The following is a 16,215-nucleotide window of genomic DNA, read 5'->3' as shown; positions in this document are numbered from 1 at the left end:
TCTTGGGGCGCCTGGGTGGCTCAGTCGTTAAGCGTCTGCCTTCGGCTCAGGTCATGATCCCAGGGTCCTGGGATCGAGCCCCGTGTCGGGCTCCCTGCTCTGCGGGAAGCCTGCTTCTCCCTCTCCCACTCCCCCTGCTTGTGTTCCCTCTCTGGCTGTCTTTCTCTCTGTTAAATAAATTAAAAAAGAAAAAAAAAAGAAGTCCTGCTGTGCCCAAGGGGAAGATGGCATCCCACGCATCTTCAGGTAAGATGATTTCATCAGCTGCAAATAGTCTTCCAGAAAAGGGTATAAGTACGAGCTGTCAGCCACTCAAACCTGCAGCATCTGGGGGACAAGTGCATCAGTTGGTAAAGGGGAACTGGTGGGGCTCCAAGAGTATCAGCTATAGAAAATGAATAAGAGGATCATCCCACTGCAAGTGGAGGAAAAGTATGAAAAGTGTGGAGAGAGGGGAGAGGGTGGATTTCAGAGATATGTGTGAGATAGAATTTGGTGACCAATTGGATATGATGGTGGTTGAGGAGGAGTGCCCTCTTAGTTTGGGGCTTGAGTAACTGGGTGCCTGTTTTCTGGGTGCTAATCTCTGACTTGATTAGCAGGGGGTAGATTTGTGAGTAATGATGCTGAGTTTGGATTGCTCTCATTATATTAGGGTTTCTTGCCAAACATCCAGGCAGTGATGATCTGTGGACAGGTGGAAATCCATTGCTGTAGCTTAGGGAAGGGAACTGAGCTGGAAAGTTTCAGACATCAGGGAGATCTGGCAAAAAAAAAAAAAAAAAAAAAAAAAGCTGGGGGGTGGTGGATGAGATCGCCCAGGGAGAGGAAGACAAGAAAGACAATACTGAAGACAATTTCTGCAGTGCCTTCTACCCACAGAAGCTTAGAATATATTTAATTGAATTTCATGTATTAATGAGGTGCTCATTCTAGCTCCTAGACTCAATTTCCCATCAGATTCTATCGACAAAGAATTAATGGACTGAAAATGAAGTTGTTGTCCTTCTTGAAACTGTTTGAGTGAGAGACATTACTAGATCATTGGTTTTTCTCTTTCTGCTCCCAGCCTGAAGTTTCAACCAGGGTTGAACCAGCACTCAGACCCCTGAACTGAGACCTTATATATCCCTTCCTTTCAGAGTTGGCTGTGTGGGGTTCCAAAAGGGTATGCAGGTTTCTCCAGGAACCTCCTCCCTCCAGGTACTTCTGGGTATGTCTGGGACAGGGCGTCTGAGCAGATCTTTAAAAAGGGGGAGCAATACTTTTATCCACATAACCCTAGACACGTCACCCCTGGGGATAACAGGAGAAATTTCTTCTACTATCACCAGCTTTTGTAGTCTCCAACCTTAGGGATTCCCAGAGGGTTTTTGGGGTGCTACCAGGCTGTCCCTTGGTAAGTCAAATGGGTAAGGCAAAAACATTTGGGCCTCAAGTTTTTGATTTGCCAAGTAAATATGAAATGGCATTAGGATAAAGTTCTGGCAATACCACATGTTTGGGCTATGGAAAGACAGATTTTCATGTTGACTCAAAACCCTTGCCTTCTTTTTCTGGTGTATCAAACGACCCTACTGATTGTCCACTTGAGGAGTGATATTGCCTGTAATTTCTGAAGGGTTCACTAATGCTCCTGGAGGATGTGATGGAGGAACATACACTGTGGACATGTTCAGTGTTACACAGCTCCACCTCAGGCAGCTGACAGATGGTGATTTATACCACAAAGTATTGGCATGTTCTGATGAAGTACCCTGTTATTGAGACATTTTGGCAGATCTAATATTTCCATCCCTGTGTAACAGAAACATTTTCATTGACATTCTTAAATTATGCTGCTCTATTGTAAAAAACCAGCATTTTTAATTTCTATTGAGGTATAATTTACATATAGTGAAAGTTGGAAATTCCATGGGTACAGTTTGATGAATCTCTCCCACATCAAGGCACAGAACAGCTTTGTTACCATAGAAAGTTTCCTCCTGCCTCTTTTTTTAAAAGTAAGCTCTATGCGAAATCTTTTGGGTTTCCTACATAGAGTATCATGTCGTCTGCAAAGAGTGAAAATTTGACTTCTTCTTTGCTGATTTGGATGCCTTTTATTTCTTTTTAAGGAGGGCACTTAATGTAATGAGCACTGAGTGTTATATGCAACTGATGAATCACTAAACTTTACCCTGAACCTAATAATACACTATATGTTAACTAACTTTAATTTAAATAAAAAAATTGAAAAAACCCCAAACCAAAACCAAACAAAAGGTAAGCTCTTTGTCCAATGTGGGCTCAAACTCAGGATCCCAAGATCAAAAATCACATGCCCTACAGACTGAACCAGCCAGGTGTCCTGCCTCTTGCCTCTTTATGGTCAATCCCCTCCCCTGACCCCTAGGCCCAGACAACCACTGATCTGCTTCTGTCACTATACTTTCACCTTTTCTGGAGTTTGTTTGTTTGTTTATTTATTTATTTATTTTACCTTTGAAATTTAAAGATGGCAAATATAAAGGGAAAAATTATCTCCTGTTAGGTTAGGTGAAATATTACCATGACTAATCTTAAGAAAATCTGCAGATATACAGGATTTTATATATTTTTTTTAAATTTTTTTTTTTAAAGATTTTATTTATTTATTTGACAGAGAGAGACACAGTGAGAGAGGGAACACAAGCAGGGGGAGTGGGAGAGGGAGAAGCAGGCTCCCCACCAAGCAGGGAGCCCGGTGCGGGGCTCGATCCCAGGACCCTGGGATCATGACCTGAGCCGAAGGCAGATGCTTAATGACTGAGCCACCCAGGCACCTCGGATTTTATATTCTTATATAGATTATGTCTTTTAGAAATAGCAAAAAGAGAATGTCCATTCAATAGGATGTGGCCTTTGGTCAGAAGAGTAGCAGGCTCTTCCTATAACCCTGAAGTCAAGTGGACAATTCAGATTATTATCAGGATAATTCAGGTCAAAAACATCTAGATCATTTGGGCTTCAGTGGTTTTTTAGGATCTGGAGATTCTGGCTGATTGGACTTCCTTACTTAATGAAGGTAGGTGTAATAACTTGTCTTATGGGGTCCTGGGGCCTAGGGAGGGTGATTACTAACCAAACAGCCATGCTAGGGATGGAAATATAGTCAGTTCCCAACTTCAGCCTCTCAACTTGGGATGTCTTTTAGAAACAGCTGCCTGGGTTGCATGGCATTGTGGCCACAGGGTCCCTCTTCCTTCTTCATTCACTTGCCCTTGCAGCACACAGGTGACTGGAACTGTCTCTCATCTCATTCCCACCATTTCTGCATCATCCATCATCCAGGGTGTGAATGGCAGGATAGGTGGGGAGAAGGAAAGGATAATGAGAAATTGACTTCCTGCCACTCCTCCCCTTTTTTTGGGTTCTCAGATTCATCCCTTGTCCTCAAAGGTTCCTCGGCAGCCACGTCCCACTTGGGTGTTCACTCCAGAGCCTCCACCTCTGCCCCAGGCTAAACTTCTGTGATGATGAAATACCCAGGAAAGTTTAAATCTTGGTGGTCCCCAATCCTTTCAGTGCAGAGATCATATCTCTGTGTAGACCTGTCTGAGCCAGAGGGAAAAACAGAGTTTGTTTGGGTGGACTTGGCAGGGAAGGGTAGGGAAGAGCAAAAGGAATGGATTTATTATGCATGGTTTTGAGCTAGGCATTGGGCTCTGTGCTTTAATATGATGTCTCTAATTCAAGAACAATCTCTACTTGAACCAGTTATAGAAGGGAGGGTAACTAGTACTTACTGAGCAGCAAGCATTGTGCTGGCCTTTATTGCTCTTTTATGGAGAGGAAATGGAGGCTCAAAAAAGTTAAGTGAGTTGCTTGAGGTCCCACAGCTGGTAAGTAATGTTTATTTTCCATCTCTTTTAGGGGAGAGACCCTGTTTGGAAGTTGTAGGTGGTGACAGTGGAAAGGGTCACTCTTTAGAGTCCAAAGAATTACAGAAAGAGGGTGAGCAGGCTGTTAGCCTGGGAATTCACATGAGCACCTGGGGCTGCAGCATGAGGAGGCAGCCATATCTTCTCCACCCTTTGCCCTCTGGAGACCCCTCTCATTTTCTCAGCTTTCCTTTCATTCCCTATCGAAGGAACCATTGTTCTGGAGCTGGGGGAGGTGGGCTTCCAGTCCCACTGCCTGGCAGGTAAAGGAGGGCACCCTATCTCATTGCTTCTGAGGGCACTGTGTTCCTGGGAACACAATGGGACCCTGATTCCATTCTCCCATGGCATCAATGATAGACACATTTATTTATTTTTATTTTTATTTTTTTTAAGATTTTACTTATTTATTTGACAGAGAGAACAGCAGGGGGAGCAGCAGGAGGAGAAGCAGACTCCCCGCTGAGTAGAGAGCCTGATGCGGGGCTCTATCCCAGGACCCTGGGATCATGACCTGAGCTGAAGGCAGACGCTTAACTGACTGAGCCACCCAGGTGCCCCTATAGATACATTTATTACCAGCCTCTGATTTATGCTCATTAGGTTCACACCATCTGAGGTGTTCAGATCCCACCTGGATATTTGTAGCCACTGATTCCATTTGCTAGAAATATGGCCTGGATCATCTGAACACTGAAACATTTCTTACCTTTGTTCCCTTCAATGGCAGAGCTAGGATAACTTAATCTACATGGTGGTAGTGTGAAAGGATTATTGTCTAACCTGGACCCATGTCTGATCTCTTCCTGAGTTTATTTGATTACATAGCATATTCTCACTTGTGCCTTAGTGTTGTGATAGGCTGGGGCTTCTAAAAGAGTAGGATGGAAGCTGGACAGGCAGGATAGCCCTTTGTCATGCTCTCGCTCCTTCCTCTGGGGTCTGTTGGAGATCAGGGATGGGGAGAGGGGAAGACAGCCTGCAGAGACATAGTAGGTAGCCCTACTCTTCCTTATGCCCATGGGTTCAGAAGAGTGGAAGATGGGGCTCTGAGCAATAGGATGTATATCATGTATATCATGGTTTCCAAATGCTGGGGCATTGTCTGGCCCTTAAATATTTCCATATGTTGGTTTCTCTTGCCTTGAAGTTTAGAAAAATATATCACCGGACTCGTGGAGGTGTCAGTGGCATTCTCTGAGAACAGCTACTCTCCTCTGAGCGACTCCTCCCCTCTTTCATAGGATAGAGCCTGTGCCAGTGCTAGGACGTTCAGGACCTGTATTGGGGCGAGCAAGCAAGGTACCTGAGGTGCAAGCTTTGAGATGGTGCTCATTCTCAAGGACATGCAAGTACAGGGTTGGCACTTGCACAACCCAGAGAATGAATTCTTCCTAAAATTTTCTGCTCTAGGGGCTTTGCTTGCCTCCCTCTAGTCTCAGCCTTGCTAGAAATTTGTATATCACAGAAGTGACCCTCAGAAAACAAACACATTTCATTAGGACAGAGAGAAAGCCCACAGCACTTTACCCCTTTGACAAAGCAGGCCTGTTCTGTTGTCATTGGTATGGAAAATAAACTGTAATCAGCTGTCTCGGGTCTGATTTGAACATATTAGTTTTCCTGAGGGACATGTCAGCAGGTACAACCCACATGCCAGGGAGTAAGGAGATAACAGCAACGATGCTAATTTGAAAATACTTCTGTGGCACTTAGCAGGGTGTGATTTTAATTCATTTTTTGTCCCTTGGTAATCATAAAGTGCTTTCAGCCTGTGAATATCCATTTTTGACCAGCATGCTCATACTTCATCTGGGGACCACATTTAATGGCCATGGTGATGATGGGGTTCACAGGGGAATTGTGTAAGGAACAGATATTTGCTTTGTGGAGAGAAACATTTCCACTGATACTAATTCACATGGCTATTTTGTGCAAGGAACTGTAGATCTGAATACTTGCCTATATGCAAGTATTGTTTGTGCACACATGTACACACACAGCTAATATTTGCATAGCCACTCTGAGTTTGATTCAAAGTTTTATTAAAATTTTTTTATTTAATTCTTGGAATAATTCTATGAAATTTGCTGAAGCCACTTAGTGTCGTGGAAAAAGTATAATCTGTGCTGGATTGCTTGAATTCCATCTTTGCCACTTAACTAGTTGTGTGACCTTGGGCAAGTTATTTAATCTCTGAGCCTCAGTTTCCTCAACAGTAAAATAGGGATAATCATGCCTAAGGTAGGGCTATTGGGGGGATTAAATGAGCAATGCACAAACAACACTTGGTATATAGCGGGAACTCAGTGGATGTTGGTTCTTTCTTCCCTCTGTTCCAGACTGGGGCCAGTGCTCTTTTCTCTATATCCCAGCTGTTTCTGTCTTGACAATCACTCTAGTTATGAGGGACTGATGATATGAATTGTTCTTCCACAGGCCCGAGTGTGGCAGGGTGATCCCTCTCAGCTGGAGATCTGCTCAGTTTGCAAGTAACCCAGGGTAAAGGGTATTTGCTGAGATTTTTAGATTGAGGTCCAGAGGGCTTGGGGGTGGTGTGGGCTGGGCCAGGGCACTCCTCCAAGTTGCACTCCTGGGCCACCTCTCTCACTCCCTCCAGCAGGTGCCTCTGTTAGACTCACCCAGAGGAGAGGCAAATTGGTTGCCTCCTGCAGGCCCCTTAATGATTCCTGGGGGCTCCTCATTCTGAGTGGACAGTCTCTATTTTTCTTTTTTTTTTTCCCCCCACCTCTTTGCTTCCATCCTCTCCGCACTTTACCTGGCATCAGGGACCTTCCAGCTGCTTCTTGAAAGTCCTGACTTTCCCATGGCAGCCCTCCACCCACCAGGACTTGAGAACATGACAATCTAGTTCTGTGTTCCTCTTGTTTTCATTGCCTCACTTGGGGCCAGGAGACACTGTCTGGTTTGCCGAGTCCAGAGGAGACACTGGAGATTTTATTCTCTAACCAAAGCAGTGTCAAATGGTGGGAATCCCCAGCACCATCTCAGGTCCATTAGGGATTTATTGTTTAGATTGAAAGAGCTTTCCACACTCCTTAAGCAGAACCAATCCTGGCTCTGGGATGACTGGATGCAGAGTGAGGGGATCAGAGTATCTGTCCTGGCTCTGCCGCTCGCTAGCTTGGAGCAGCCATATAGCCTGGTTGAGCCTCAGTTTTCCTCATATGTTAAATGGGAAGGATAGTAATAACCTGACAGGATTTTTATGAGTAAAGAAAGCAGGTAGATGGCTTTCACACGGAAGAACAGGAAGATATTAATATTATGGGCCATTGCAAGTTCTCTCAATTATTCTCATGCCTAGAGGGTGAATTTTGGTCAGACATTTCTGGGCCACACTCTCTTGGATGCTGCCCTTTCCTCCTTACGGGAGTTCTAAGGGAGATCATAGAATCACCTACTGTATTCAGTGGGAATGTGAGGATCTGACCACAGACCCATGTGTCTCTGTCGTTCTAGAAGCCCTCTAGCCACTTTTGGGGATCTACTAGGCAGAGGCTCTTAAAGGTTCTTATTAATGAATTTGCCCGGTGACAAAAGTGCTGCAGGTCACGCTAGTTAACATGTACTGTTCCAAACAGGTAAAAGCCTGGCTCTTAGGAGCAGAGAATCCAGTAAGATCTCCTCTCTCCTTCATGCCACCACCCCACATTCCCTCCTGACCTCTCTGCTCACACCATCTTCCTCTCAGACTTGCTTCTTTCTCTCTTATGATCACAGCTGCCCGTGATGCCCCTGGGGAGAGCATAGGAAGTAGGCTCCCTTGCTGCCAAATGCAACCTCTGGGTCATTTATTACTTCAGAAGATACCTTGCTATTAAAGCACCAAGGCTCATGTTTTCCTTTTCCTTAAGGAACAAATTCCATCATAGTCAAGGCCACACAATTAGGTGTACGGGAGCAGAGCAAACACCTGATAAGACCGACCCTCATTTAGTGGGAGTTCTGACAGATGCCAGCGATTGCTTCTTGAAGCAGGAGCCAGTGCTCTCTCTCTCCCTCCGTCCTTGCCTCCCTCCCTCCCTCCCTCCTCCCTCCCTCCCTCCTTCCTTTCATCCTTCCCTCTCTCCCTTCCTTTTTGCTTTCCTTCTTTCCTTCTGTCCCTCTCTCCCTCCTCCCACTCCTTCCTGCCAGCAGACATTTCTCCTAAGCATTGGAAACAGAAAAATTTTTTGAAAAATGTAAATAAAGAGCAAGAGGGGATATCCTTTTTGCCCCTATAAGCATAAAATGACTTAAATAAGGGCCTCTTCGAAAGATGAAATGTTAAGAAAATGCAAGGTCATTCATTATGTTAGATTTTATATAGCACACAATTAAAACTACTAGAATGTTGGGAGTAATCACACTTTTTCTTCCTAGTATGAAGCGTGTCTTCAAAGTAGAGCAGTTATTAGTCACACTTTTCATTTATTCTTCAAGAGTGTTAGAATTAATTTTATCATTGGGCACAGAGCTCACTAGCATGGCCAAAGCAGCAAAGAAATCACTGGTGTACTTTCCCAGGGGGCTGTTTCCAGACCCCACCTTGACCTCTCTGAGATTTCCATGGCTGCTCTGTGCCCTTAATGACTGGTCATCCAGGGATGGGTCAATCAAGTCTCACGCTGTCATGGGGGTAAAAGGACAAGCTGAGAAGCCATTTGTATCATTTTACAGAGAACAGGGTTAAAGATGGCAAAGTACGAGGGCTTCTTAAAGACAGCTCGGGGGAACATTAGGGCCTATAAGTATCTTGGCTTGGCTTATGCCTTATGATCTCACTAGATACTATCCCTTCTTTCTACAACAAAGCCCTGTTCTGCCAAACACCCCGTTTAAAGTAATTAACATGGGTCTTGTATTCTTCCTCTTTGCATCACTTTATTCCTGCATTCATGTAGCTCCTGACCTTTTCTTAGCTTCTGCATTTCTAGGACTAGTCGATGGATGGGACTTCCCCAGTTTTGACCTTTGGTACTTCCAGGACTGGCTTGTCCTGTGGGTCAGCCTCATGTTGATGGTTCTGATCACAAGTGGGTAGTCCAGCCTGCCCTGGTTTCCTTGGTGAGCATACCAAACGGGGTTGCGTTTAGTGTTACCCACTGCATTTTTTTCCCCTGTAGTGACTGAAGACCTGCTCATAGTATCATTCATAAAGGATTTCAACAGTGAGCAATGGTGGGCTGGGTGACTGCTCTTCCATATTCCAGTTTGCCTTCCACTCTTGTTGCATTTATGTTACACAGGCTCATGAAATTTAGGGGTTTGCAATTTCTAGCTCTCCCAGTGTCATTTTTGCCTGACAATATATGCTAAGTCAGATCTAACTAATAAGATCTCAAACTCAACCGAAATCATAATCTACTCCAATTTGTGCCTTTCTCCTGTGGTTTTGCAAGGGGCTCTTAATGAATAAACGAGGTGTTTGTAAATCTGAATTCCCTCATTGTAGATGTGAAAAGCCATAATTTGTATTAACGGAGCTACCTTTCCTCACTTGTCTTAGCCTGGAGTGAAGGGGCTCTGCTGTGATTTATTACCTAACTGTGAAACCTTTGATAAGTGGCTACCAAATGGCTCCTCATTACTCACAACTCTTCCTATTCCTTAAACTAAAGTCCTCCCCAAACCTCACGCAAGCCACTTATGTTTCAGGGGAAATGAATCAGGGATCTCTTCGCTAAACTATTTTGGCATAAAAAAAATATCATAAATGAGAGAGGAGAAAATCTTGTTTGCTAAAGGGCTGCTGGGTGAACTGCCTCTTGGCCTTTTGATAGCATCTTTGAAATGGAAATGGCCAGCTGCCTGACCTTCTGTTCAGTGACCCTTTTTGTACAAAGTCAAATTGCAGCCGCCTCACAGCAGCATTTCACCTATGGACACAAACAGGATTTCCATTTTTTTCTAACCTTTTTTTTTCCTGGTGCATTTGTTACCATGAACATTTTTTTACTATTCACATAAAAGACATCATGGTTAAAAAAAGGAAGCCCTTCGCATCAAAAGGATTGTAACTCATAATGATTTCAAAATACTAGGAAGTGTCTGTCTTTAATTCTCCTCTCTATCTGAGCCTTTACATGTGTTGTAATGTGAAAAGGCCAGTGAAAAGACTATATTCTGGAACAGTTTGGGGTTGTTAATGTTCCTATTCTTTTCTTGCATTTGAAGAAAAAAAATAGTGTCAATTATATTAAAAAGGGGGAAATTATTTCCACTTTATCTTGAATAAGAGGGGAAAGGAAAGTTAATTCTGTTTATGCGACTCTGGTGAATCTAAGGAGTAAGTACCTTTGCGTGCTTTCTGTGGAGCAATGTTGAATTGGAATCAGGAGTTTGTTTTAAAAAGAAATTAGATCCTGGCTACACTGTCCCTTTGGATTGTGTTGAAGTCTGTGGCTGAAGAAGCTTTGATGGGGAGAAGGAGGGAGCCCTTTGATCCCCTCCCTATGCTCCCTCTTCCTTTTCCTCCTCGAGGCTTTTTTCTGCTCTAACCAGGCAGTGCAGATCTTCTGCGCATCAACACACTCTTGGGCTCAGAGTAGGCTCAGGATCCATGCCCTGGGGAAGCTTCTGGTGTCTGGGTGCTGCCCTGCCTTGGACACCTCCACCAACAGGACCCCTCTAGGCTGTGTTCTGCTGGTGTCTGGAGAGAGACCTGCCTTATGCCCACTGGAGGCATGTGGGTGCCTGTTCTCCATGGGAAGGGTGGGCAGAGTCTCACTCAGTGGCAAGGGAAAGACCTTTTTCTGGGCTGGTCAGGGAGCTGAAGAAACAAGAACAGGGCTCACAGGGTTTTGATGGTGATAGTGGGCTTCTGATTCAGCAAATATTTATTAGGCCCCTACTGTGAGCCTGACCCATTAGCTAATTCAATCCTGGAATAGCCCTGGGAGGTCTCATCCAGAGAGTGAAAGGAGCAGATTCTGGGGACAATCCTTGGTTTGGATCCTGGCTACTTACTAGCTGTATGATTGCACACACATTATTTAATGTCTTGAGGCCTCAGTATATTACCAGTAAACTGAAGGCTAATACTTGTCTCATGGGGCTGATGTGAAGATTAGATGGAATGATACATGAAAAATTGCCAAGCCCAGAGCTTGGTACATAGTAAGCACTCAGCAAATATTTCCTTCTTTTCCTTCTTCCCATTTAACAGGCAAGGAAATGAAGGAAGTTGCCAGATTGGGATTTGAATCCAGGTTTGTTTGTTTTTTAAATTCCGCAGATGCTCCCCAGTGGACCCATGGATGATAGGTACTCCCTGTGAAATTTTCATCAAGACTTGAGTTTCAAATAAGTGTCTTCTGCTTTGTTCCTGGCTGAAATTGAGCAAATAATGGTTACAGACACACAGACAAAGGGAAAAAGTGAGAGCATTCTCTTCTGTCACCTGTTTCTTGTGGGGACTATTTCTCTATACCATATCAGGTTCACACCCTGTCAAAAAAAGAAAATTAAAAAATCCCTCAAGCAAACCATACTACAGAAAGCTGAAAAATGTTCCTTCTCCCCTACTAGTTCTTTTTTTTTTTTTTTAAGATTTTATTTATTTATTTGACAGAGAGAGAGACAGTGAGAGAGGGAACATAAGCAGGGGGAGTGGGAGAGGGAGAGGGAGAGGCAGGCCTTCCGCAGAGCAGGGAGCCTGATGTGGGGCTCGATCACAGGACCCCAGGATCATGACCTGAGCCGAAGGCAGACGCTTAACAACTGAGCCACCCAGTTGCCCTTCCCCTACTAGTTCTTAATCCTTTCACCTTGATAAAATACTTAATCATTTACAAACAGCAATGTGTCATTTACATACCTCGTTTTACTGAATAGACAGCTGTTTCTGCAACTCACATCAGAGCATACGTGACTGTTCACATTCTTTTACTAACATTATATCATAAGCATTTTCAGGCCTAGTCCCATAATTTTAATTTTCATGATCCATTTTATATTATCAAACTTACCCATTTAGGTCCCACATTTGTGTAGGCAATCCACGTGTAGCAAGAAGGTTAAGAACACTTGCATGGGTGAATACTCCAATCTGCCTTTAGTCAATTTAGATATCGTAAAGTAATCCACATAGGGGACGAAAGGAACCAGGAGTCTGAAGTTTGTGCAAAACACAAACCGTAATGGCAAGTTTAAGGTTTGGAAAGCTCCAGTTAATCTTTTCCCTTTGCTCGTCTCTTTTAGTCATCATTTTAAAAAAATTTATTTTTATTTTATTATTATTATTTTTTTAGCTGACTCCAGGCAGCACAGCAATAAAGACTTCTTGCCTACAGCGGTCCGTCAACAGTATCTAGTGCCAGAAGTCCTGTTTTCATCCGATAACCAGATATCAAAGGGGCTCAAATACCTTGGGCTGTTCCTCATAGAGATCTGACCTTTCATAGGTCTCACTGCACTAAATCTATGACCCTCATGAGACAGGGCCGTTGTTACTTGGGGAACACAATCTTTCTGATCCCACGGATGTTCCTTGCAGAAAGCAGGTAAGAGTCACACCTTTTGTGTGCTCTTGCTCTGTGTTAAAATCAAATCTCTATGGTTACTTGAGCCTCTATACCTCTAACTTCATGATGGCAAATCATTTAACAAAAGTAGATTCTTGTGTGGGTCTTTGACAGCTACCTTTAGAAAGCTGGAAAATGATTTTGAATTTCCGCAAATATGACGGAATTTTCAAAACTCAGTTTTTCACCTGGGCAGTCAGGCCATTTACCCAGTCCTTGGATTAACTAAGGCCTGAGTTTATACCAGGATTTCTCTTTAGCCCTGTTTCTGACACTTGTAGGTTCTCAGTTTTTGTATGGTACTTGGTACTTTGATACTTGGTAGGTTCTTCAATATTTGTTGAATGAATGAGTGAAAATAGAAATCTGGACAGGGGTTAAATTCATGGATTTGCTAATAGCTCTAACATGTACTCATAATTGTGGATTTAAAAATTTTCGAAAAATCAGAAATGCTGAAAATTTTGGGGGAATATGTAAATTTAGGTCCCTGCCCTGCAACTAACTCCTTTTATAACGTTGAACAAATAGTTGCACCTTGAGAGTCCTCGGTTTTCAAGTCTGTAGAATGAGGTCAGCAGAGTGTTAGTGGGCAGGGCAACTATCCAGGTGTTTTTTCTCTGAGGCTAGCACCCTCTCTATCCAGCTTTTTGTATCTTAACACATCTCCACATGGCCAGGCAGTGGCATTGGATGATCGCTATGTCTCCTCCTAGAGCTAATCTTCTATGATTTCAGGATTCGGTTACTTAGCATCCAGAGTATTCTTGGCAAAAGCAGCAAGGACAAGTATTCATAGTGTAGGTAGGCATTTGGGTAGACGTCAGCCCTGCTGTGTGTATTGTACATCCAGGCCAGGCTGAGAGAATCAGCTGGTTCTCCCTAATCTTGGAGATCTTGGGTCAGAGACTTTTGGAACTATGCAAGAGATCATGCATTGGTTCAATGTGCCAGCAAGACTGATTTAGACTCCGTTATTTCATCTTCCATGTGTATCCTTATTGTGTATCCATCTGCTTATATAACACTTTTACTTGGATCTGCAAATCTTTCCCCACAAAAATACAAAACAAAAGAATATCTGGTCTTTTTTTGATGGTCACTGTCTTAGTGAATGCCACCACCATCCACTTGGAAGGCTAAGCAAAGACCCCAGGAACCCAGGCGTTATCCTTGATCTCTCCCTAATTCATCACCAAGTTCTCCCTAATTTCTTTCCTCCTTTTTTTTCCCTGGCCTGGTTGGATATTTTATTTTTACATTTTTGTATTTTTTAAAATTAAAATAATTTTTAACTGAAGTATAATTATCATACAGTGTTATATTAGTTTCAGGTGTACAATATAATGATATAACAATTCTATACATTACTCAGTGTTCATCAAGATAAGTGTACTCTTAATCCCCTTTATTTCACCCATCCCCCTACCCACTTACCCTCTGGCAACTGCCAGTTTGTTCTCCATATTTAAAAGTCTGTCTTCCCGACATGATACTTTATGTGGAAAACCCAAAAGACTCCACCCCCAAATTACTAGAACTCATACAGCAATTCAGTAATGTGGCAGAATACAAAATCAGTGCACAGAAATCAGTTGCTTTCTTATACACTAACAACGCAACTGTAGAAAGAGAAATTAGAGAAACGATTCCATTTACAATAGCACCAAAAACCGTAAGATACCTCGGAATAAACCTAACCAAAGAGGTAAAGGATCTATACTCTAGGAACTACAAAACACTCATGAAAGAAATTGAAGAAGACACAAAAAGATGGAAAAATATTCCATGCTCATGGATCGGAAGAATAAACATTGTTAAAATGTCTTCAATGCCTTCCCGATCAAAATTCCAATGACATTTTTCAAAGTGCTGGAACAATCCTAAAATTTGTATGGAATCAGAAAAGACCCCGAATCGCCAAGGAAATGTTGAAAAAGAAAAACAAAGCTGGGGGCATCACGTTGCCCGATTTCAAGCTATATTACAAAGCTGTGATCACCAAGACAGCATGGTACTGGCACAAAAACAGACATATAGACCAATGGAACAGAATAGAGAACCCAGATATGGACCCTCAACTCTATGGTCAAATAATCTTTGACAAAGCAGGAAAAAACATGCAATGGAAAAAAGACAGTCTCTTCAATAAATGGTGCTGGGAAAATTGGACAGCCACATGCAGAAGAATGAAACTGGACCATTCTCTAATACCATTCACAAAGATAAACTCAAAGTGGATGAAAGACCTCAATGTGAGACAGGAATCCATCAAAATCCTAGAGGAGAACATAGGCAATAACCTCTTTGACATCGCCCATAGCAACTTCTTTCAAGACACATCTCCAAAAGCTAGTGAAACAAAAGCAAAAATGAACTTTTGGGACTTCATCAAGATAAAAAGCTTCTGCACAGCAAAGGAAAACAGTCAACAAAACAAAGAGGCAACCCACAGAATGGGAGAAGATATTTGCAAATGACACTACAGATAAAGGGCTGGTATCCAAGATCTATAAAGAACTTCTCAAACTCAATACCCAAAAAACAAACAACCAAGTCAAAAAGTGGGCAGAAGATATGAAAAGACACTTCTCTGAAGAAGACATACAAATGGCTAACAGACACATGAAAAAATGTTCATCATCATTAGCCATCAGGGAAATCCAAATCAAAACCACGTTGAGATACCACCTTACACCAGTTAGAATGGCAAAAATGGACAGGGAAAGAAACAACAAATGTTGGAGAGGTTGTGGAGAAAGGGGAATCCTCTTACACTGTTGATGGGAATGCAAGTTGGTACAGCCACTTTGGAAAACAGTGTGGAGATTCCTCAAAAATTTAAAAATAGAGGTACCCTATGACCCAGCAATTGCACTACTGGGTATTACCCCAAAGACACAGATGTAGTGAAAAGAAGGGCCATATGCCCCCCAATGTTCATAGCAGCAATGTCCGCAATAGCCAAACTGTGGAAAGAGCCGAGATGCCCTTCAACAGATGAATGGATAAAGAAGATGTGGTCCATATATACAATGGAATATTACTCAGCCATCAGAAAAGATGAATACCCAACTTTTACATCAACATGGATGGAACTGGAGGAGATTATGCTAAGTGAATTAAGTCAAGCAGAGAAAGTCAATTATCATATGGTTTCACTTATTTGTGGAACATAAGGAATAGCATGGAGGACATTAGGAGAAGGAAGGAAAAAATGGGGGGTTGGAATTGGAGGGAGAGATGAACCATGAGAGACTATGGACTCTGAGAAACAAACAGGGTTTTAGATGGGAGGGGGGAGGGGGGATTGGTTAGCCCGGTGATGGGTATTAGGGAGGGCACATACTGCATGGAGCACTGGGTGTTATATGAAAACAATGGATCGTGGATCACCACATCAAAAACTAATGATGTATTGTATGTTATTACTAACATAATAAAATTAAAAAAAAAAAAAGTCTGTCTTCCATCCAAGTACTAACCAGGCCCAACCCTGCTCTCTTCGATTGTTTGTTTTGTTTCTTAAAGTCCATATAATAGTGGAATCATATGGTATTTGTCTTTCTCTGACTGACTTATTTCACTTAGCATTATACCCTCTAGATCCATTCATGTTGTTGCAAATGGCAAGACATCATTCTTTTTTTATGGCTGAGTACTATTCCATTCTATCTCTCTATCTCTCTGTCTCACATCTTCTTTATCCATTCATCTATGGATGGACACTTGGATTACTTCCATATCTTGGCTATTGTAAATAATGCTACAGTAAACAGAGGGGT

The sequence above is a fragment of the Halichoerus grypus genome, chromosome 8, assembly GCF_964656455.1.
Source record: "Halichoerus grypus chromosome 8, mHalGry1.hap1.1, whole genome shotgun sequence".
Classification (NCBI taxonomy): Eukaryota; Metazoa; Chordata; class Mammalia; order Carnivora; family Phocidae; genus Halichoerus; species Halichoerus grypus.
This window is presented reverse-complemented; position numbering follows the sequence as displayed.